Consider the following 25393-nt stretch of genomic DNA (forward strand, 5'->3'; position numbering starts at 1 on the left):
GGGAACATCATCTGTGCACATGATGGACTGGAATATGAACTAATTCTGTCAATATAATGACTGCCTGAATCTTATTGCCAGGTACAAGGATTTCAGCCCTTTCTTTGAGATGCTAAGGAGGAGAAGGAGAGGAGAGGAGAGGAGAGGAGAGGAGAGGAGAGGAGAGGAGAGGAGAGGAGAGGAGAGGAGAGGAGAGGTTACATTCAGCCATCCCTTTACCATAAATATGTCCAAAGCCCTGCAATGGGTCTATCTGTATCCCATCTCAGCTGAACTCAGGGATGAACTCAGCATGGAACTTCCTTGAAGGAGTCTTCCTCTGGACACTGACACTCAGAGCCTCTGGTGTTGCTTGAACATAGCAGTGAGACTAGGCTGGATCAGAGCGTTTGCAAAGAAACACACCGAATGCTCCAAACCTAGGAACAACTGTAACAAGTTAGATCTCATGACAGGAGTTCAGGAGGTGACCACTTTAGCATCACGTCCTCCACATTACTTTTCTACACAAAGCAGCAGGGATCCAACTCCAGCTACAGGAACCTGAATTTAGCTGTCTCCATACAAGCTGTGGAAGACCATCGCTGGAGTCTGGGGATTGATTGAGCAAACCCCAAATTCATTGTCTGATTATAGGCAAAAACAGAAATATTGGAGGATAGTTTCACAAAACGGCTTGGGTACAATACAGACTCAGTTTGTTCTACACCCAGTGTCAAATGAAATTATATCATTTGTTGTCTTGGAGTTCCTTAAATTTATCAGAAAGAGCTGGAAAATGCAGCCTCACGCCAAATTAAAGCCTTTTCTGCCTGATTGCTCTGTTCAAGGAGGCAAATCCTTAAATAAATTGTTCCTCGGGCTGTGCTAGGACAACTGCCCACCAATAGAGTTAAATGGAGCCCGGAGTGCCAGGGGAGCTCCTGCCCTTAGTTTTAGATTAGGTTAGATGTAGGGGCCCAAGGGGAAGGATTGTGAGCCAGCCCTCCACATGCAATGGTGAAAGCGTGTTCTTCAGATCCAAGAATACTCTGATGTTAATAAAAAAAGCAAAATTATCACTCAGGGAACAGCCTTAAATAAAGATGGATTTGATTTTTCTAAAGGTGTTTCCTTATTTTTTTAAAAGAAGAATCATGTACTCCTTATTTGTACAACGCATTCAGAAGACTTTGCTAATAGCGCAGAGAGATACCCCAAACCTGAGTTTTTCGAAGGAAGGAGGGCAAGAATTTCTTTTGCTGCCATCAAAAGGGCAGCCAAAGATTCAATAGTCTTCCCTCTCTTATTTGATCCTAAAAGAAATGGAGCTCTGTTCTTCGGTTTGTGGGATGTCACCAAGTCCTCCAAAAGCCTCTAAAGCCTTTGGCGCAGAGAAGAAAAGAAGACAGTCAGATCTTTGTGGGGAAATGCAGGGAGATGCTGGGGGAGAATCTTGCAGTCTTACTATCAGGAATGTTGTTTTAGGACTACAGAATATTTATAGTCTCACCCATTTTGAATATAAAGGGTACAAACATCATTTTTGCTATTCCTCTAAAGGCCAATATCTAGGCAACACAGGCCAGAGCACAAAAGAATTTTCACCCCATTCCAATTTCCCATAAAAAAAAAAAACCCACATACTAAGCCTGAATAATGAGTTTAGTCATTTGAATCATGAATTTGGCTTTATAAGACGCTGGGAGACTGAAGCAGAGCAAAACACGTCTGCTAACACCCCGACTGGAGCACCACAATTGGCAAGTCCTGCTGAAGAGAGATCTCAGACTGAAGTTGTAGAAATGTTAGGGGTTAGAACTGAAGTTTCTTGGCAGAACTGACCTTATATGGAAGCCTCACAGAAAGCTAGGCTGCACTGGCTTTCAAACCAGCACATAAGGTTGTGTTTCTAATGGATATATATGTGTATACATAAAGGTTGATACAAAACCATTTGGATGAAATCACAGTAAATAATTCCTTCTGGAGAAGTGCTGCACAGAACCAGACAGATGTTTCCCCTTTAAGGGTAATGTTCTGAAGTGAAAGGGGAGTTCTCAGATGGAAGATGGTTTTACAATAGAGTTCTTCAAGGAGGAGTCTCAGGACAGATCTTATTTAACATTTTCATTAATCACCATAACGCATAATCTCAGAGCAGTGCCTTTGCTGATGGCACCAAGGTGGGAAACACCATCAGCTGGAGAGCCAGGCGATCACACAAGAAGAACAGAATGACAATCATGTCTTGGAAAGGGATCTGAAATCACTGGGGTTGCAGTGAAGGGCAGCTAGGCCAAATAAGGGAAAGGAAAGCCTGAGCAAGCAGAAGAGACCAGGAGCACTCGGCTGTTTAGCCTAGCTAAAGAAAGTCCAGGAGGGGATATGTTTGTAGTCTATAAATACATCTGAGGGGGTAAACACTAAGGAAGGAGAAAAGCTATTTAAACTGAGGGACAATGCTGGCACAAGAACAAATGGGTATAAACTAGCCATGAATAAAGTTTGGCTGAGAATGAGAAGCAAATCTCTAACCACTGGAACAGAGAAGTCTGTGGAACATCCTTCTCCTCAGATCACAAGACAGAAGGCCTAGCTCATGTGAAAAAGAAGTTTGAGAAATCCACAACCTGAGCTTTCAGGACGGTGTTCGCTGCACCAGGCTGGATGCCTCAGGAGAACTGTTTCTGCCATATTCTCCTCTGGAAGAGAAAGAATATCTTAAAAACCAAACGTGCTTTCCATTGCAGGCAGCACAGCAGGTGGCCAAGAGCAGAGCCAAAGACTGGGTATTAGGAGAAATTTCTACTCAGAAAGTGTGCGAGGCACTGGCACGGGCTGCTCAGGGAGGTGGTGCAGTCACTGTCCTTGGAGGCGTTCAGGAAATACGTAGATGTGGCACTAGAGCACTCACAGGCATGGGCTGATGGTTGAACTTGATGATCTTATTAGTCTTTTCAACCTTACTGATTCTATGATTCCATGATTTTAAGATCTTGTGATACCTCTGCCTGCTCCTGTAGCGTGCATTCTCACGAACACGGTGCAGAAGGAATATGAGGAGAGGGCTGTGAGCAGGTGGGCGACAGCCAGGGCACAGCTGATAGCCCAAGGAGAGCAGTGAGCTGTGCTGGTTCAGGCATTAAGGAACATAAAAAGTAGTAAAACAGTTATTGTGAGAGATTATTTGAAATTAAGTTCTAGAAGTAATCCAATAAAACTCATAGCTAGTTGGGCTTAACACTGGAGTCAAGAGACTTTACATAATATGTTATCCCAGTTTGAGAAATAAGCTTTTGTGTTCTGTAGAAAGGGAACAAGTTGCTCAGTTTTGGTTCAGTATTGATAAGGCAGATGGTAACCATTTTATTTTTAAAGTCAAAACAGGCTTTCTACAAAACTTTTTTTTCCTTAATGTGATCCCTTCCTCTCCTACAGACAACACAGAAGCACTTTAATATCACACAGCTTTCTCATCTGAACATCTCTGATCACTCTACAAAGGCTGCAGGGCCACATCTGCATTGCAGTGTTGGATGAAGTGAAGAAGAGATAGGAAAAGATTTTCTACAGCACCTGAGACTTTTTGCATCAGCTGATGCTGTGTTCCCGAACTCCGTGAGATCTGTTTTTGAAGATCCCAAGGAGCTAACCAGCTGCTGGGGCTGGATCTGGAGAGACTCACAAAAGGACGGGACACAGGAGGGACATGGCTGGAAGCTACTTTCTAGGCACTGCAGCATGACAGGTATGTCAGCAGAATGACATAACAGTGATGCTTTCATGTGACTTCTCTGAATGTCTTAAATATTATAAATGAGTGCTTTAAGGAGCGCTGCCCCTACAGTGAGCAATACCAGTCTTTGGGATGCTGTGCAGGGTATGGGAGATGATTTATTCTGCTTTTAGCTATCAGGTGTTTCTGTGCATAGAGCCAGGAAGCTAGCCTGTACGAAAGCTGTCAGCTACCTGCCTAACAGGGCAGCACAGAGTTGGAGGGGAGCTGTTGCTAAAGGGCACAAGTATGGGTTGAGTTTTTCTTTTCCTCCCCTGGAATTGCTGCTCTGGATGTGAAACAGCAATAAAGCACAAACAGTGGTGAATGGCAACAAAGCACTTCACTTCGTGAAATGGAACCTGGCCCTGCTCATAGGGCTGCAGAAGGAGAGGGGCACTGCTGTCCCATGCTACCTGCTGAGCTCACTGAGGGCAGCACGAGTGGAATGGAACCAGTCAGAGAGAAGATCAGCAGCCAGAGCTCTGCCCACAATTTTGTATCACACCAGTATCCTCAGGGCAGGAAAAAATAGCTGAGAACAGATACCACAGTGCCTCACAAATTCATCTGACGCTGATTTCTCTCAGGGGACATGTAATGTAGTTAAGCACTGTTCCCATTAGATGCCCCAAACCTAATTAGTTTATGTAACTGCATTAGATGGAGAAGGTGCATGTTGCTGATAGCTGCTCAGTGGGAGCGTGCCGTAGATCTTCCTTTTGCCCACTTAAAATTAAAGTGATCTTTGCTCTATATTAGATTCAGCATCTCATAATGAAATGCAATAAAGATTCCTAGAGTAAATAGCATTTTTCCCAATATGTTTAAACATACCTTATTGATTGGAGGCGCAGTTTTGGAAGTAATGTGCTTAAAAAAGCACCTGAGCAGCCCACACTCCTCCAGGCAAGTGCCTGCATCAATGAGCACGTCCACAAGCAGTGCTGATCCTGTTGTGCTGGGTGGCTGGAGGCTAGCAGCCATAAGGCTGGCCAAGTGAAAAACACCTTGTCTGCATGGATAGAGTTAGCATGTTGTGAAACCTTGGTCAAAATTACCCATCAGCAAAATCAGATGGCTGAATTTGGTTGGTAAGGAATATGAGTGGTGATCTTCAGGGGAGAGACTGAAGCAAATGATGGCACAGAACAAGGAATGCAAATGATGCTGTGGCACACAGACAGTTGAATGGGCATTTGTTGGAAGATGTGTTTTTAAACAGCCTATGCTTTTAAACAGGAGCACATTTTGGTTAAAAACCCAGCAAAGTTGAGGAACTGTACATTAGAGCCAGATGCTCAGTGGAACTGGAAATTTAAGAAAGGTTCAGCTTTTTTTTCCCCCTGATGAAGAAAAGCTTGGTTGTGGTTTTGTGAAAGAAATATTTCCATTGTCTTTCAGAGTGCCATTTTGGTTTCACTGGAGGAGCAGTCGTGAGCATGCAGGGCAGGATGCGCAGGGCACATTTTTAACTACACCTCTCCTTCCCTGGGAGACAATTGCTCAGGGCTAATAAGGATTAAAACATACTCAACAACTCTGAAAAATGCCTTAATGCTCGCCTTCCTAAATCCTTCTGTTATTCTGGGCAATATGAGCACAGCAATTTCTGCTTGCAAACAAAAGAGGAGAACTTTGCTGTTGCATGCACATGTTTGGGGTCTAGCAGGGGAAGTAAAAATCCAACTGGCTGTGTTTGGAAAGCTGTGGGGAAGGATACAGGTCAATGGTCCCCTGACTTTCTCCAAGTCCCACAGACACAATTCTTCAGGGACAAAAATGTGGCTGTTGAATACAACACAAATAACATACTGGGGGAAAACTGCACTGTGACATGTCCTTTGCTTTTTTGTCTCTCCTGACACTCAGGTGCTATAGTGAGAGCACAGAGACATCAGTTCCCTCTTGCAGGGTCCCCATGCCAGGTATTAGGCACATTACTAGCATTGCAGAAGTGGGTAGTGCTGATGTCTGACTGAAGAGGGGAAGAGCGTTTAATAGGTTTAATACAGACGATGGCAATTTACTCATTCTGGAGAAACTGGAGGGGAGTGTAGCACAGGGTACCCAAATCTGCAATTTTCACATATTTAAAATAAATACATGCAAATGCCTCTGAGTGCATTCCTAGCACTGAAAAGCCAACAGGCAGGGAAATTCCCTCTTCCATCTGCTGAATATCCTCACCCTTCCTAGGAGAGACCTTGTGCCATCTGCACGCAGGACAGGCCCAGATGCTCAGACAGGGTACTAAACCCTCCCGCACGGGAGGATGGGATTTGGCCAAGAGCAGAGCTGTGCCAGGGATAGGGAGCAGTTTCAGTCCCTGAGCTCCAGTGCTGGGGATGTTCCCTATTGAGTTTGGTAGGACAGCAGCCACTGCATGGCTGTTATTGCAGGACACCTGATAACTTGTCATGTACTTGAATATTAATGCAGACACACACACACACACACAAACACAAACACACACACACAAAAAAAAGCTAACATCTGGGGAAGCAAGCTGTTGCCTCTTGGTAAAGGGGTGTTGGAAGGGAATTGTGACCTAGATGGCTTGAGGCACTGCTGCTCCAGTCCCACCGCACCCTGGATTTAGCAGCAGCACCTGTCTGAGCCGCAGTGACTCATCTGGACACTCTTTGTCTGCTACATTCTGGGGCTTTCCATAGAGGCTGCTTCAAGTGGGGCTGAGCCAGGGTCCTGCATGCCAAAGCTCCCAGCAAGGAATCTGCTCTCCACCCCGCACCCCCCCCCCCCTCCAGTTTGTGCAGGGACAGCAAGAATGGGAAGCTCCCCTCTCCCCATGCAGTATTTGCATGCTTGGACGGTCACAGTGAAGGCAAACTGCTCAGATATAGCACAGCAAGCCACCACCATGAACATCTGATTTTTAGGTTCTTTTTAGATTCCCATGTTTCCCCTCCAAGTCCCCACTGCTAGCACTCATTTCTGGTGCCTGAGCATGAAGGACATGGTGACAAGAAGGAGATGCCCACAAGCAGCGTGGCTGGAAACCTCAGAGCAGCTGCTCCTCCGGGTCATTTTTCAAGCATGGGAACCCAAAGCCACCACGGGGCTGCATCCCACCTCAGTGGGGTATGAGACAAAATTCCCCAAATGTGGGGAGCTGCCACCTGCCCTGTGGTCTGCCCTCAGCTTCCTGTGACAGGTCAGCACAGGCTCAATGCAGACACATGTGGGCATGCAGCCGTCCAGCTCTGGCTACAGATCCACTCTGCTCCCGGTCCCGGCTGCTCCTCTGGTTAAAAATGTTATTTTGGGAAAGAAGTGAATAATGGGAACAGCCATGGAAAAGCACGGGGAATTCAGCAAACAAAACAAAAGTAGCTATTTTAGACAAGGCCCCTAAGTGTAACAGTGACTTGCTTTAACTCCTTTCTCGCCTGAAGACTGTCCTCAAGTACAACTGGAAGACAATTTCAGGCATGTACAAAATCTATTCCTCAGATTCACCCTTCAGGAAGAGGTATGAGATACAGAAAGCCTTTGCTTTGTGCAGGAGGCTGGTACCCTCCCGAGTACATCGCTTCTACTTTTATATAGCTCTGCTTCTCATCTCTTGCTTCATAGGTAACATAGACAGCAGATGGCCCTCCTGCAGCAGTGCCCACTGCCCCATGCTCCTGAACCACTCAATGGCCAAATGGTGCCATAAGGGACTGAATCTTCCAGCACCAGCCCTCAAACACCTCTTGCAGCTCAGGTTGGGGATTCTGATTAGGGAAATCTTTCAACACAGCAAGGGAGAACAGCAATTCTGATCACGTTCTCAATCTTTGGAAGTAAAATAATTAAAAGTGAGGGATCCTGCTTGCTCTGTCAGAGGTGTTCAAGCAAGAGAAGACTATGGTTAAGCTGAATGATGCATCCTTGCCCAGCCAAAATCCTGCACTCTTCTTGTTCGTATCAACCTGTAAAAAAAGTCTACAGGAATGCAGAAATGTCCTTCAGATGAGGCTGTTTTAGAAGGGTCAAAGTGACTCCATATGAAAACCCCCATGCAAGAAAAACAGCTATGAATAGGACACTTGACAGACGGGTCCAGCGGACAACAGACCGTGTTTCTGCTGAGATATAATTGCTCTAATTGGGCTTGGGCTTGCTAAAATTGTGAAGTTAAAGAGGACTCTGCAATCAAGCTGCCATTCTGCACAAAAGAATAGTGTTGTGATAGAAACCACACAGCAGTTGGGGAAATAATCAGCAGCTTTGTGCTCATTGCCCCCAGCATCTCAGGCTGCCGCAAGGAGCAGTCGCACAGCAGAGCAGAGCACTCTGCCTGGCGGGCGCAGGGCTGAATTGCTTCAGCCTCTCCAAGAGGTGCCTGACTGAAGCTCATGTTTAGGATGAGCTGGGTCTGTTGTGGCAACACCAGCAAGGAGAAAAGCTGGGCAGAATGCTCCCTGTCCCTCCTGCTCCAAGCCTTGCAGCCCCGGTGTGCACCTTCCTCCTGGTGTCCCCAGGCAAGGCAACATTGTCCGCAAGGATCAAATTGGCCTAATTACATCCTCTCTAACAGAAATACTTTCCAACTCTGTGATGATGCCATGCAGCTCCTGTCCTCCACTCACATACCAGGTGCAGGTGACAGGATGTGCATCATCCCAATTCAAGTGATGAGGCAGGTATCCTCCTTTGTACCGGCATTGTGTGGCCCTTAGCATGCCAGAAGGGAACGCAGGGACTGTCTTAGCAAAACCCCAAGGGATGTATGAGGAGAAGGAAGCACTAAACACATCTCACACTCAGAAACTGCCTTCTACTGGCTTTGCTCTGCGCATCGTGAGCTCTGCTCCACACACTGGCATCCCATGTACTGGCAAGGTGGTGGGAAGAACTTGCCATGGTTGATTTTCTCCCTAAGAGTGTTTGTTTCCTGAAGAATAGGAGGGGATTGCTCAACATAAGCCCAACTAAAAAGAGAGGTTGTGCTTGTTTCTAGCCAAGTTACCTATAAACCAAGTATTATAATAAGCATAATCAATGAACCCTTAAGAATTGCCAATGCAGCTAAAACATTGTGAACAATTAAGCAAAACGTCCCAAATGTTGAAAAGAAGAGAAGCAGGATTAAGCCAAGCCCTGTCCTCTGCTCCTTCCAGTGAGAGGAGGTACTGCTAAGAATTTCAGGCTTCAGACAAATTCAAAACAGCATTCAGCCCAAACTACAAGCTTCTTGGCTTTTCTGGGTGTAAATCAAATCCTTACGTTATCTCAGTGTCATTCTGTGGCTGCAAGCAATTCATCAGCTCCCAGCACAGCCAGACTGAAATTCAGTTAACAGGCTCTGAGCACTTCAGCTCTCCGTGATTGAATGTTTCTGTGGAAATGAATCTCACACACGAAAAAAATCCCAAAGATCGGCAGAAAGTCAGCAGTGCGTTGGGACCGCAGAATGCAGGACTTGAGAACTTGGAGCCCACCTCTGGGATTCCAGTGTTTGGTGAAGCTGTAAAAAGGGCAGTGCTCCTTCACAGTGCTCCCTCTGGGAAATATCGCATTCAGCAATTCCTGAATTACAGTTTCTAATTATATTTTCATACTGTAATGCTGTCTGAAATGCAAATCTGATGACAGAATAATTCGATCCATGTAAAATAATTACAAAATTACTGTTTCTCAAACCTCAACTTATACTCCCTGCCGTTTAAGAAGATAAATTTAACAGCAGCAAAAGTACAGCCAAAACATATTAAATTTTTCAAACTGTTATCTGACTCTAACTGTCTGCGTAGACTTTGGCTCACCATGGAAGATTGCTTCTAAAATATGGCTACCAACAACATTCCGGAGTGAGGATTTCTGTGCTTGGAACCAACAATGAGGTCAACTTTTATTTTGCATTTGGAGTACCACACGCATGGCATCTGGCTTTAATTGGAAAAGCAACTGTTGATTAAAATGTCAACTCCCTACTGCTGCTCAGTTATCATTTAAACCAGTTGTTGTTAAAGTTGATGCGGGACATTAAATTAGCAGAACGTGATGATTTTTAGCAGCGTGGAAACCAGCTTCTGCAAGATGTAACTTAAGAGTCTGAAACCCAATACAGCTGCGGCAGTTCCCACTGTTTGACAGTTCCCCCATAGGGGGAATTCAATTCCCCAAGGAAATGCTGCCTTGAGTAGCAGCTGGGACCTTTAAGGTGACAGCAGAAATCACCTTCTGTATGAGAAACAGAGGAAGGAGTCAGTGCTCTGCACTGCAGGGATTATTTTTTGTAGGTTTTCTTATGCTTCTAGCCTAAATTTAGATTGTCATTGACCATCAGCTCAACCAGATCAAGGTAGAGCACACTAAAGGCTCGAGTGCATTATTATTACTAGGCTGGAGGCATCAACAGCTTGAGTCTGTTTTTAATTCCCCTGACTGCATTCAGTTGTGAGAGAAGTGACTCAGGGAGAGCTTAGCCTTGCTTTCAGCCAGTCTCACCTAGGTGAAGGCTCCAGCTCCTGACTAATTAGTGGGCTGCTCACCCCTTCTTGTGGATGAAGGGACTGTGGAGGAGATGCTGTCCTCCACCTCTACATGCAAGGGAGTGACACCTGCAAGAGCCAAGGCTGACAGGAGCTATGGAGTCTACTGGGTGTCCTCAGAAACAGGTGAGATGCCACCAATCCCATGCACATGCCATTTATTTTTTATTTGTGTTAGAGGATTTCAAGCCCAAGGAAGCTGGTGATCCTAGGGCCATGGCACTTGGCAGAAGAAAAGGGGTGGGCTGCAGCCCCCTTCTTGCTCCTCAGTGATGGGAAGGAGGCAGGGACCCAAAGGCTGCTTGGTCTTTTCTCACAGTGGGTGAAGGGCTGAAGGGATGCTCAGTGTTCTGCTTGCTGGGAATTTCATACCCTTCTGAGATAAAACCCAAGCCTTTGATGAAAGGGTTTGTACAGAGGTGACCAACAAAACAAGAGCACAAAATTATCAGGAAGAAATACATGGACCAGGGAGCGCTCTCACACAGATCCCTTCCCCTCCTCTGAGCAGAGATCCATGCCCTCTGCATGCACTGCAGGATCCCATGCCACAAGCTTTCTCCTTGCTGTCCCTGCCATGCCTGCCCTGAGGCTCAAAGAGAGTGGCAGGATGTCCAGAGCCCACAGGACCCAATGAGAGGGAACAGAGCTGCTTACTCTGCCAGGCAGGATGCATCCCTCTGGTGACATGGGTGGCAGTTCATCATCCTTGGGGAAACTAAAGAAAGATATGCCTGTTAAGCTGGAGATGATGAACAAATTTTTAAAATATTTCTAATGAATATCACTTGAGCGAATGCTGCCTCCATTATTTTTCATTTTTTTGCAGACGTTTTTGAAGTGTCTGCAAGCAGGTGGGGGCACGGAGCATCCCTGTGGTGACCCAGGGCAGCCCAGAGGGCAGGGGCTGTCCCGTCGTGGTGGAGCTGTGCGGCTGCTGTCACTCCTTGTTAAACCCACTGCGAGGAAGGAGGGGGGACTTTGCATGCACTGATGCATGAGAAAAATTTATTAAACACAGTTTAAAATATTTCAGTCGCCAAAACATTGATAATTCGGACACACGAGCTATCTTGTAAGGAACAAATAGTGCCAAGCAAAATGGCTTAGAGGCTTCAGCTGCAATTATCCCTGTTGGTCCGTTAAGCGTGCCAAATGCAGTGAGAACCAGAGCACTAAGCCACAACTTTCCTTACAGAGGAGCTTTCAGTGTTAATCTCTGCCTTGGCTCCCTTTCTGAGACAATTACTTCTGCTGCAGTTAGTAATATTAGGGTATTTTTTAAGCCGTTTTTTCTTATCTTTTATTGTGCCGTGCTTTAAATATTTGTGCAGTTCTGTGGTCATTTCAGAGCGGCAGCCGCTTTAGCAAATCATTACCATTATCAATAAACTCTTTGAACTTTGGGAGGAAGGGAGCTGGAGTATTTAATTAGGGAAGATAAGAGCGGTCTAACATACTTTTCCAGGAAATAACGCACACGATGTTTCAGCTGTGATCTGTCCTCAAGGCGAATATGTGTGCTTGCACACAAACTCCGGCCGTGGCACCAAACTTCAGCAGCCCTGGAATCTCCTTCTGCAAACAGCCTCCTCCAAGCCAGCAGCGTAACACGGACACACAGCAAGATCTCTTCTTTTTAAAAAACGCCCAAATAGCATTTATTTTCCTATTACCACGGTGCTGTTCGAGCCGCTATTCTTTTTATAGCTGTCCCAACCACCCGTAACCCACCACGGAATAATTATAAAAATAAAAATCCTTGCATGTGACAAAAAGCCTGTGTTACAAACACGTTGCTTTCTTGGCACATTTTTCAGACACACTCTCAGGAAGCTATCGGTCTTTCCCTCTGTAAACATCATTGAGCCAAGGACAGGGACCAGGAGCAGTGTCCAGAGCCTTGTGGACAGAGCCGGCTCACCGCTCCAGCTCAGGGACCCGGCAGCGAGCTGCTCCCCATGCATCCACTGCTGGCCTCCCACTCCCTGCAAGCTGGGGACCAAACCGCTGGATGGTCAGTGTTAACAAATGCACAAGTTCTAACAGAAGTGTAAAGCTGTGATGCCCAGATCAACGACATAGCTAAGCATGATTTCTTTTAACTCCCAAACGGATTCACCTAGAATCACTCACATTTATTTATATTCTGAAAGTGTCAAATGAGAACAATATCGTTTTATTCCGCTTTCACAGATCATTAATCTAAATCTAACTCTGCTTAGCAGTCTGCACACAGAATTAGTGACTAGAAGCTGCTTTGCATCTATCTGATAGCACCGGGCTCGTTCATCACCACAAACTTCAGCCAAAACAAACAAGTGAAAAAACACCCTCACAATAAGCTGCTTTGCATCTTTCTTTTTTTTTTCTTTTACTTTTTTGCTTAAAAATACCTGACAAGAATATAAAGCAAACAGTTACCTCACACTGCAGAAATGCAAGTTTTTAATAGTCCATGCTCTGGCAGCCCCTGAGAAACAGCAGCAGCGGCAGTGGCGGCGGCGGGGATAAATCCAGCATCCACTGGGTTCTCACACAGCTTTGGCTGCGCGGCTGAAACCACAGGCTCTGCCTCCAGCTGACGTCAAAGCGCTGTCACATGGCCAGATAAAAGCCAAGAGAGCACTGGTTGTCGTGGCAACCGTAGCACTGCTCTGAAATTATTTCAATAGGTCATCTGTCACACGGGGGGCATGTCTGAAGCATCGTGGGCGCCCCAGCAGCCCAACGACCCCCAGTCCAAGTGGGGCTCATCCCTCGAGAAAGCACATCTCTTCCTCTTCCTCCCACATCCCCACATGCAGCAGAATAAGCCCTTTTCTGTTCAAGCAAAGGGGCGTACAGGCTGGAATCCCCGCACGGGGCACCTCTGTTTGTGTGGCCATTGGGAAGTCCTGGAATGGGGATGAAGCACAGCCCACCTCTGCCCGCCCCCAGCCCAGCTCCTAGCTTTTAGCTTGCCCCAAACCACCATGAAATACTTTTGGAAAATTGGAGTAGACAGAAGGATGCACAGACAGAGGGAAATGTGGTGTTCATCTTTCTGTCATACCATAGAGAAAAGCAGTGATAAGGGCTCATGGAATTATTGCAACAGAGAAAGGCGGAGCCAACTGTCTAAAATATGTGCCTTAAAAAGAAAATATGCTACATTAATTGGAATACCACTGGCAGTCTAGAAGAACAAGAATAATACAATGAATTTTTTAAATCCCAGCATATACTACATGTATTACATATAATAATTAAGCCGACATGGAAGGCATGTCAACTCACACAAGTTAAGCTGTACCGTAATACACTTTCTTCACTTAATGCAGCTCTTGTACAACACTTGCACACATTTGACAATGATGTTTGTACAACACAACAGAAAGTTTGGGATCTTAGGTTAAAAAGAGATCGCCTAGTCTCTATCAGAATCATAGCATCATAAAATGATTTAGGTTGGAAGGGACCTGAAAGACCATTGAGCTCCAACTTCCCTGCCACGTGCCACCCACCAGGCAGAGCTTCCCAGGGCCCCAATCCATCCTTGCCTCGAACGTTCCCAGGGATTGTGAATCCACAATGTTATGTAGTGCATTGCGACCTAACTGCAATTCTGTCAAAAATGTGTGCACGTGGGGGAGAATTTAAATGTTTTGGCTCTTAAACTCTATTTCACAAAGCTAAATGATATAACGTGCATTTTAACAGCATAAAACATTTCAATGGCGTTTTACTCATGCTAGGGGGAAGCTTGGCAGGGATGCCACTCGGACATACCAAGATGAAAGCAACAGCACTCATTCCTCACAGGCCCAAAAATCCAGCTGAAAGTGGCAGAAAAGTGGTATTTGCTGACTTAGCTTCATTTTTCCACACTAAACCCCCAATGCCAGATCTGTCTCTTTGGAGGTGTCAATCAGCCAAGTGAGCAGAAAGTGATGAGACATGGGCACTGGCTGGAAAAACGCATAAAAAAGATATTCAGGGACTGAAGACTGCTGAGGAACAAATGTGCTTTGTCCACGTGGGACCACGTTCCTCATCTCGCTGCAGGAAATGGACTTTCACACAATAGATGGGCTGCTGGAGCTTCTCTGCATTATGTGCTGTGTCTCACAACATACACATAGCTGTCTATAACTCCTGAAAATGTACATAGCCACCTATAACTAGTGGGAGCACCCTAACAGACAGACATCTGGATATATGACATAGCTTACACACAGTCACAGTATCACTAAGTGAGACCAGATCCTGCTTTTCCTCCCACTCTTGTTTTGGATCTGCAGAGCTAACAATAGATAACATTTGTTTGCCCATAAACCAGAAGACACACAGAGAGCAGAAATACTATCTGACATGGTCTTTGAACCCACAGAAGATCTCCCCCGGTGTCAGCCAGTGAGGCAGCCTTGCTCTCAGAAGGGAGCCCCATCGTTTCAGCAGCTGGGAATTCACTTGATGTTTCTCTTACAATAACAATACTTGGAAAAGTGCTTTATCTTGGAGTCTTCCCTCAAATATCCATGACTTCTAATGCTTTTAAAAAGAAAATTAAAAAACAAAACAAAAACAAACAAACAAACAAAAAATACCCCAACCCAGCGAGCAGACATGATTTTAATATACTACTTTAAAAAAACCTCTGTATTTTGCTGGTAACTGCAGCTTGCTGCTTGAATGGGGGTAATTCCCATTCAACCAACAATGGTTTCCATTGGCATCAGAAGAACAGATAAAAAAGAGACAGCAAAATGTTGTCATATTGACTTTTGCTCTTGCAGAAAAATGGGGTGGGAAAAAAAAAAAACCCACAGGAAAAGACATTTTAGTTTTCATACAGCTGACATGGCATTGCAGGCAAAGGGGGGTTTGAAAGAAAAGCAGTCAGCACAAGTGGCTCAGCCCACCCCATTCATTGAAGGTGGCCCAGTGAAAGAATTATTGTTCGAGTCAAATCAGGTGGAAGATGGTTTCCCAGGAATGCAGCACTGTAAGAAAATCCTATGCTCTCCATATATGTACCAGGACTCTTATTTGCATTAATTCCTGCTCCCAGAGACTGTAAGCAGTTTCTCATCCAGGAGCAATAATTTTGGGTTCCCATGCAACAACCTGGAGCAGATCTGGAGGTGTACGGATGGGCAGCAATCATTCCTCCCTCTGCAAACACCTTGGGTGTGTGCTGCACATGGAAGGCTCTTGCACCATGAATAATAGTAGCAAGTGTGCTGGATGAGAAGCATCCACACAGGGATTCCAGCTCATGGGCACTGAAGCACCAGGAGGCAAGTTCAAACACATGAGAGCAGATGAAAAGTGAAATAAATACGTATTACTGAAAAAAAAAAAAAAAGCCTATCAACCAGTAATTGCAATCAGCACCTTCTAAGGGGCCATCCAGAAGGCTGGCTGCTGCTGAACAAGAATGCTTTCCATTAACTGATGTGTTTCAGTCGTGTGCACTTGTTTTCTTTCTTGTGTGAGGGCCACACTGACAGAAAGCAGGGAAAAGCCATTTGGATCAGAGAAGAGTGGATTACTTGGCAACATGTGGGGGGAAAATCACTTTGGATCAAATAAAGCACTTTGAGCAAGGTTATTTAGAGACAAAGGTCTTCATCTGAAGTGGGATTCAGCAAAGGGTTGTGTGGGCAGGGGAGGCCATCATTGCACGCAATGCAGACAGTGTGAGCTCCTGAGAAGCATGCTCCCTCTGATCTCAGGCCCGACACAGCTCACCCATCTCCCATTTAACTATACCAGGCTCACTTCGCCTCAATTTGCTGATTGGTTCAAATGCCCCATATTCTCAAATGGAGAATAACTGATATGCTTTTTTTTTTTTTTTTCCTTTTTTTTTTTTTAATTTTTTAATTCTTTCCCTACAGCTGAAAGTAATATTTCATGCAGTGAGTTATCCCTGAGCCCTCTTGCCAGGACCTTTGCGGTCTCTCAACAATATTTGCTGATTGTCTAGCCCTTCAGTGTCTCTTCCTTGCTGTGTGGAAGTGACATCTGAGCAGCAGAGACATTAAGATCCTGACCCAAAGTCATCTAAGCACATGGATAACCATAGGCCGACCGGAGCGTTACACGTGTGCTTAAGTATTTGCTGGAGGAGAGCCCAACTGCCTGACAGCCTTGTGGAAATCAACGGTGCACACAGCGATAGTGAGTGCAGAAAAACAAAGATACAGGGTAGAAATATCCTTTTGCTCCCAAATAAATCTTTCTTCAGCAGGGAGAAAATAACAGAAATCTGTAACAGGAATTCAGTCATCTGTATTTTTTGTCCCACCTATATTGAAAAGGAACATTTCCAGCTTTAAATAAAATCTTTGCAACATTTGTCTCAGTTGGCAAATGTTGTATGTTTTTTATTTTTTCTTATTTTTCTTTGCCAGTACTTCCACTCCCTCATTTTCCTCCACTTTTTCTTCCCCCTATCCTTGATCCACTGCCATCCACTGCTGTATAACTTACTAAGTAGTTGCTGGTATTAATTGTCATTAACTAACCACCAACCTGCACCTTTGCATGGAAACACTACTATACAACCTTGCTAAATTTACCAACATATAAATGGCCTGATTCTTAAGATTAATTTCAGAGCACTTTTGATATAGCATCTCAGTGCCCACGTTCAGGAATTCTGGTGTCACCTTAACCCTTCTGAAGACACCAGTACCCTGTCACAACACATCCCATTGCCCTGAGGATTTTATAGGCAGATGAGCAGTGGGGAAACCTGTTTTCTCTTGTACAGGATGATAGTATCTTTGCAGATCAACCCCAGGAGCTCAGTTGGTGCCTGTCTGAGCATCCCTGCATGCCAAACCTGGGAAGAGCCCAGCTTTGGTGGCTCTTCCAGCACCACACACACTAGTTGTTCTGTTTGTGTTAGGCACCCATCAGATAACAGGGCCACGATAAATGTGAAAACAGAGAAAATAGAGGGATCTCAAGGAAGCAGCGTTATCCGGACATAAGTGAAAATCTCATCTGGATCAAATATGGATGTAGGGAACAGTTGCCTCTACTTGGTTTCCCTGCCAGTCTTGATCAGGACATCTCTGCATCCATCCCATCCAGATTGCTCAGTGCCTCCTCTGGAAGCTGGTCCAGGCTCCTTGCTTCTGGAAAGGTGTTTTCTAAATGGCCAGGCTTTGTCATGCCCTTGACTTCTTAATAGTGGACAGATAGATCTTCAAGCATATTGAAAAAATGAGGACAGAATCCGTGGGGTTTCACTCTCAGGAAGGGGAACACTCTGCTCCTTCATGCACTGTTGTTACACAGCTTTTCTGGCAGCCTCTTCAGTAACTTTGTCCTCCACAGATAATGGAGAAAGGTTTCCTATTGTCTGTCACTGCAAAGAGATAGTAATGAAAGCATTTTTGGCATCAGTTTTCTGGCTTGCATGAGTTGTCTTTGCCTTTTCCTTGATAGTACACACTCTTCCCCTTTCTCCATTTGATACCCACATGGTAAGTGGTGATAAATTTGTGATAAATGTCCTCAAGACAGTTGAAGGAGACAGAACGGGTATCATTCTGGAATGTGGAAGATGCCTGCTACTTCAGCATCACCTCTGCCAAAGCAGATCCAGCAGCACTGACCAACTGCATCCCTTGGATAATCCTCATTTTTACCTTCACCAACACTCCTGGCTACCTCTGCAGGTCTCAGCACCAGCACTTCCCATGCATGTGCTTGCCTCCCTCCTCTTGCTGTAAGACATGAGGACATCGGTTGGTCCAATACCTGTGGTGCATGCCCACACTGCTTGTGCATTGTACGAGGAGCGCTGAGGCCGCTGTGTTTGTGCAGCCCCGAGCAGAGGAGCTGAGGGGAGGCCCGATGGCGGCTGCAGCTCCTCACAGGGAGCGGAGGGGCAGCGCTGAGCTCTGCTCCGTGTGACAGCGACAGGGCCCGAGGGAACGGCATGGAGCTGCGTCAGGGGAGGGGCGGGTGGCGGTCAGGGACAGGGGCTGCAGCGGAGGGCGGCGGGCACGGAACGGGCTGCACGGGGCGGCGGGCACGGAACGGGCTGCACGGGGCAGCGGGCACGGCCCCATGCCGGAGTTCAGGGAGCGTTTGGGCAGCGCTCAGACACTGGGTTCGGATTTGGGGTGGGCCTGTGAGGAGCTGGGAGTTGGACTCAATGATCCTTCTGGGTCCCTTCCGACACAGGATGGTCTGTGATGATTCCAATAAATGTAGGTGCAGGCTTGCTCTCATACCCTGCAGCCATGTCTGACTCTGCCAGGGGAGGTGGGCATGCAGCAATGGCCGTGACCACCTGTGGGGCCTCCCAGCTGGGCCCTGAACCTTGTGGTTGTTTATGTGAGCCTGAACATAAAAGCGGGCTTGCAGAAGCCAATAAGCTTTCTGTTGGCTTTGGTTTTCTCTGGGGGCACATGTGCAGAGAATTTGCAGACAGTTACGAACTCACTCTGCCCCCCAGTTGAACTGACTGGAAGCCGCATGAAAATTGTTTACAAGGAAAAAAAATAGCAAACACACACACAAAGAGAAAACTAGGAAGGTAAGCACACTCATACAATATTTGGTTGCTGTAGCACTCAAGTAAAATAGAGCCAACAAGTGCTTGCCAAAATCATGTAGAAATACCCCAAGAATAAAAGGCAGCAAGCTAGGAACAGCCAAATTCTATTAGATCCAGTCATTCTTCTTTTTTATTTTAATTTTTTCCTAATACATGCTACATTTAGTGCTCTCATCTGTTCTAGTTAGGAACTAAAATTACATCATACTTGAACCTCAAGTGACAGGCCTCATTGCATGGAGCACCTTTCTGTCCTTGCTGACACTGTCCAGTCACAGCAGATGTCCCTGGTCTCCTCACAGGGAGTGACGACAAAGGCTGCTTTCCCACATTATCTCTGAGTGGGATAATGCAAGTCACCCAGCTGTGCTAAATCCCAGCAACCAAATGCAGCAAAACAAAACAAACTGGAGCAAACTTGAGGCTGTCGTTGTAAGGCAAGGGGCATGGCCTTAGTGAACCAGATGACCAGGGTGACCAGCCCGGGCCTGTGCAGCCTCCATGACACATGCTGGACTCAGTAGCAGTTGGAGTATCTATGAAGTCGACATCTTCTTCTTTTTCTTTTGTTTTTTTAACTTTTGTTTTCCTATAGAAAGGTGGATTCAAGTAGAAGTCTGACAGTTTATTAGTGCTGAAATCTCTGAGGTGCTTAGAATCCAATTCTATCTGTGAGGAATAGGCAGTTTAGTAACAGGTTGAGTAATGGATTGACCCAAAACACGGTTAACTTTGCAAAAGAAATTTACCCATGTAGATAAATGCTGTGAGCTAGCACAGTGAGACAAGAATGAGGAGAGAAAGAAAGGTAGTTATTACTCAGAGTAGTGTTCAAATTAAAGATAACCTTGTTGTGGTCCCAAAACTAATTAAATCCTTCATCTCTACTTCCAATAAGAGCAGATGACAGTGAACAGAAAGACAAAGACAAGGTAACTAATTAGGTTCAGAATATGGAGATGAAAATTTTCAAATCTGAAATGGAATAATATTTGGAGGATTTTAACCTGAATTGAAGGACCAGCTGATTTATATTTTAGAATCACAGAACAATGGAAGAGCTGGCAAATGAAACAGTAAATCTGACAGCAAGTATTTTTAACTAATATTTCTACTTTGTGATACATTAGGGTGGCTGTAATAAAGAGATTCTAAATAATACTCACAAATAGGGGCCACTTTATCTGATCAACACAGCATGCATAACATAAAATTTTAAGGGAAGAACAAGCACAGAGGAAGAAAATACAAGTTTGTACCTTTACTTTTACCACCTAGCTACTTAATACTGTTTCCTTCAGCTCTGGACAGTGTCTGAGCCAAAAATTGTTTTCTGGAAAGGCACAAGTGCACGGAGCAGAGGTCCTTATTAATCCCAAATACATGCTGCCTGTCCCACAGGTTCTTCCCTGTGGACATAAAAATGGGAGATAATGCATCTCCCCATGCACCCTATGCTGAATTGATCAGACTCAGATCTGAAATTTTACTTCTCAAGGTAACTGGAATGTTTGCCAAAGAACACTGATTCCCTGAAACTATAGTTCGCTATAAAGGGGAGGAGCAGCTCAAGTATTTGACTTCTCTTAGCTTCTTGCAGTGTTGTTTCTCTTGAACAACTTTTTTTTCTTTTGTTTTTTCTTTTTTTTTTTTTTTTTTCTGTCCTGGAAAAAGGCAGGAGAATTCATTCCTAAAAGGCAAAAGAAGCAAGTTCCATTAGGCTGGTAACTATTCACCATTTTCAAATGTTGTCATGGAACATTTCATAACTAGGCAATGCAAAAACAAAAACAGTATAAAATGACCCTGGATTCCTCTCCTGGAAATTCTGTATTGGAAAATGAATTGGATGAGGGAGATTTTCACATTGCCAAGGGGCAAATTTTATTGGATTTCAAGTCTTTGGAGGATTAGCAACAATAAACATAGAGAGCATACTGAGGGTACACAGTAAACGGCATCTACACAGCAAAATCAGTGCCACCCTGACACTGACAGCAAGAGTGAGATGGAAGTAGTTGATCAAAAGAAGAGGAGAAGGACAAAAGAAAAAGCAAAATGTCATTGTCTTGCCTTATGTTCATTTGCCTTTAATTTTGAAAGCAGCCAGCAAAGCAGGCATGCTATTAGAAATCCATTACCAAAATGAAAACAATGCTGATGATTGAGTATTGCTGACAAAATGGATCCGTTTATATGGTGCTGCTCTGTCTATCTTCTTGTCCTGCATTACAATTTCAAAAACAGTAATCTTCACTTACAATAAATTGTGACCCAAGAGTGAGACCTGATTTCTGCTAGAGTCACAACTTATGCCTCCTGCATTCCCCACTGTAGTGACTCTAAACCCACTCCATGTCCCCTACAAATTTCTACAGCAGGGCTCCCAGGTCTCTCCCACACCTGCAGACAGCACCAAAACCCTTCCAGTTTTTCCCTGCTATTTCCAAACTGCTCCTAAATGGCCCCAGGGTCATTCCCAGGGCATCTAAGCCAGTTATACTCTAGCTTCAGCTTCCCTTCTACTCCACCTCAGCAGTTCGGGTCATGCTAGCTGGACCAGAAGTTATGCTGGTAGCAACCCTGAACTTCATTATAAACAGTGTGGCCAGTTGAGTGGTAATTAAACTGATTAAACTGAGAGAGGAAGTTCTAAACTCTCCCTGCTTGGATACTTGGGTGAAAGATTGTTAATTTTGGTTTCTTCAAAAAGCTACTGGTTTTCACAAAACATGGAGAAACTTGGTCTCCTTGAATTTTCCATGCTTCTGCCAGTCAGACTGGATTTGGACAGTGATTTCAAAAGTTGCTTGGAGGGCAAGATGAATCTCAGAAAGGCTGAGGTTTGCACAGACCTCTGAGTCCATCTGGGCCAATCCCCACTTGAACAGGGACACTCAGAACAGGTTGCTCAGGCCCACATTCAGATGCCACTTGAAGATCTCCAGGGAAGAAGATGAATGCACTCTAAGAAAGACAGCATGCTCAAAGAAATCCCAGTTTGATTGGCAAATAGGGTAAAAGGCGCTGTCTTCCTTTGCTGTTAATATCCAGTATAATGGATCTCAAATGTGGTCCCCAGCCTGGTGTTCTGCCCATTAATAACTGTGGTAGAGCTGGGACTGACTCTCCTGGGATACACAAACCTCTCGAGATCCTGGATGTGGTACCCAGCCCGGTGTTCTGCCATCACAGTATTGAACAGGGCAGTTATTTTCATCAGTCTTGCCAATAGAGACCCTGTTGCAGAAATGCAATACAACAGCAGCTCCCACTCTCTGCCAGTGCCTTCAACATGCAGAGCTAACTCCTTGCCCGGAGAGTCCAGATATCATCAATAACAGGATGAAAGGCTGTGGGAAGGAGCATGGCTGCTGCAGAGGGCACACTGTGTGTCTGAAGCGACACATGCTTAACAAACTGGGTTGCAATGAGTGTGGTGCCAGGGCCTAGGTGGGATGGGCTGGGGTCCCTAGCAAGACTCATCTCTCTTAAACAAGGAACCAGGGATGTGAACAGGTCCACACCTCAGGACAAGGTGAGTAAGAATGGCTTAGAAAACCTTGCAAGTGTCAGTAATACTGCACTGTAATGCCTAATCCAGCAGCCCCAGCAGCCAGCATGAGCCTTTCTAGTGACATTAAAAATGGTTTGATAAGGGCCTGAGTGACTAGTATAATGGGGGCATATTTTCAAGAATAGAAAGAAAAAAACCCACAACTATATTCAATCTTCCTTCAGTAATTAACTTTAAGATGTGTGTGTTATCACTGAGTGTTTTGCAAACATGCTGAGTCTGACAAAAGAGAATCAAAATTGCCAAGGAATGTCCATCTGAAGAGAGGTGAGGGTTGGAGAGAAAGGGGAGCAGGTGTTTCTGCAAAGTAAATTCATATTAAAAAAAGTCACGTGATGCGAACACAACAGAAGTTGAACAAAGTCAGAAAACTTTGTAATAAGAAGTCTCATTGAAATCCTGATTTTGTAATCTCATTAGCCTGGAACTGGTATAACCAAATCTTTTCATGACCTTCAAGTATTAGAGTTCTACAGTCATGTTCTGAAATGGGATGTCACTGTATTAACTTGAAATATATTTAAAGATATGTTTAATGACAGACTCTAAAGCCCACATCTAGAAGCTAGACACGATCCAAGGCCAAGTGTCTCAGTCCTTGCTGCCATCACAGACAGGCATCTGCAGGGAGTAGTTTGCCCTTCCCTAATGCAGCTGCAGACATTCTGATGTCATCTGTGTCCTGTACCTGTCAACAAAAGCCAGAGCAACCAGGGTCTCCAGAGTGACCCCATTGCAATGACTGTGATTTCAGTTTGCTGCTGAAGAGTAACCAAGGAGTTCTGTGGCCGCAGGGTGGTGAGAGCTGGGACTAAGGAGGGGATGCCCCCCAAGTCATAGGTGGCAGGGGTTAGCAAAGCCAAGGGCTTCTGTAGGAACTGCGGGGACATTTATCTGCGAGGCAAGGGAATGGCTATTCGAGCAGGACACCATGGTGCCAAGTGAAGGCTGCCAGTAGTTTGCTTTTGCACTGGACTTCATGCTTCCCTAAGAAATGATGATTTTCCTTGCATGGTTTTGTTAAAAAATCACAGAATATAGCCACATTCTTATCAGGCCTTCATGACTGAGCAGGTATCACCTCTTTTGTATTCAGGAACCCTCACTGCTTTTTTTCTGTGCTGAAGCTACAGTCTGAAAAGCAGCTGGGGACCATTTTAGGGCTCTCTGACTTGCTCTGTGAGCATTTCTGCAACATCAGGCTATCAGCAGGATCTTCACCAGGCAGTGTAGACTTACAATCCTTCACAAAAAAATGAGAGCACTATAATGCTGTGTGAAACTGCGTGAACACATCAGGAGTACACGGTCTGTCTCTCATTTCTGAACTCCCATATAGTTTTCAAACCTTGACCTTGCCACTCCTGTGTTTCCTGACTATTGACTTCCCTGTACTTATTCCGTTTACCTAAGCAGACAAGTATGGAAAGGAAATGAATAAAAATTTGCTCCTGATTTTTTTTTCATGAGCACAATGACAAGATTAAACAAATAGTTTTAATTAACTCATCAACAGAGAGACTCTCACAAATACAAAATTCTAAGGATTTCAGTGATCTAATATTTAAAGATTAACTAGGCATAAAATATACAAGTGATATTTAACAAATCTAACATATACAATTAAGATGTGTTTTACACAGTTTCCAGGCTTAGTGCTCGGGGCCATAAGTGAAAGCCACAGAGACCAGCTTTCCTGGTGCTAGAGTTGCCCCTGCGCCAGCAGAACTGGTAGAATGGAGTGGTCCATGGAGAGGTAAGGAGACATGTCCATGCAGTGGGAGTGCTCCTGAGCCTAGAGGTGTCAGCGTCCACGCCATCTTGGATGGAAAGGGACCAAACCACACAAGCAGAAGTATAAGAGCCAGGAAACACTCACTCTTGCACCGTGACATCCACTTAGCTGGAAATGCCTCAAGGACAACTACAGGTCTGAGGTCCTCTACGCAGACGAGTCCATGTTGTCATCCTGCTGTTGGTGTGGTCACCAGAAGGATGCTGAATGGAGATCTACAGCGTCCAGGAAGCCTCTGATCGCATGTTTCCACGTGGGATGCTGCAGAGTGTGAATGTCAAAAACCCCAAACAGGGGCAGCCCAAGGGGGATTTTCAGGATCTAAATTGTGGATTTGGTGTCCACTTCCCTGCTAGGGACTGCTTGAAGCAATGAATTCTTTAGGTGGGTTTGGATTCTGGCTTATGTATAAGTAGTGCCTTCTTATCTCTTTCCTTCCTGGGCAGCTCCTGGGAACAGACACCCAACAGGTGCTAAAATTGGTGAGGAAAGATAACTTTGGAAAGGCTGATATGCACGAGGCCTATGTTATCTTCTCCAGGGATGCTTCAGAGGACACAGAGCAGTGTTTGTTTACATCTTTCTCTGCCTGGGAAATTCACTTTCCCATAGCAAGTCTTGTTACACCATGGAGTGTAGGAGGTGATGATCAGGAGGCAGATCATGTCCTGTGCCACCACTGATGTGAGGAGCTGCGGGTCTGGGGCACCATTTTGTCTGGCTGAAGGAGGTTGTCAGTAGAAGGTTCTCCCTTTCTCTCTATTTTTCAGTAACAGTTTATGTTATAAAGGAAACACACAAATGAAATAGATACTTTGAGTGGCATTAAACGTGCATATATAAACACTGTATTTATCAGACAGATGCGCATGCAGCTGAATTACTTTTTTGACTGCGTGTTACCCATATGCAGCTCTTAGCTGTGTGACTACACAACACAAAATAGGCACGAAATCACTTGTTTTTACATTATTGTACCTCAATCCACCTGTGTGATTCATAAAGTTGCCTCTAGGATTTCCTTCCAGAGGAGTCTCTGACTATTCATCTGCTGTGATGCAAAAGCCAAAAGCCTTTGCAAAGCTCTTCCTGAGCATCACTCTAGGATTTTGTTCTGAAGAGGCCTACAATGCCCTCGAGTGACCAGTTGGATTTCCCATCTTCACCATCAGGTGAACCTGATAGAGACCACTGT

At 45.1% G+C, this 25393-nt stretch overlaps 1 protein-coding gene across 1 annotated transcript in view; it reads right to left on the reverse strand.

Moving 5' to 3' along the window:
• NCALD (neurocalcin delta) overlaps window positions 1–12812 on the reverse strand; it is a 42873-nt gene extending 30061 nt beyond the window's left edge. The window contains exon 1 of the mRNA XM_042870004.1: window positions 12685–12812. The gene's annotated coding sequence lies outside the window, so the exon portion shown is untranslated. The remainder of the gene's footprint in view (window positions 1–12684) is intronic.
• Between the last annotated feature and the right edge of the window lie 12581 nt (window positions 12813–25393).

Source organism: Lagopus leucura, unplaced genomic scaffold (assembly GCF_019238085.1).
Source record: "Lagopus leucura isolate 7727_CA_CO unplaced genomic scaffold, USGS_WTPT01 Super-Scaffold_100002, whole genome shotgun sequence".
Taxonomy (NCBI): domain Eukaryota; kingdom Metazoa; phylum Chordata; class Aves; order Galliformes; family Phasianidae; genus Lagopus; species Lagopus leucura.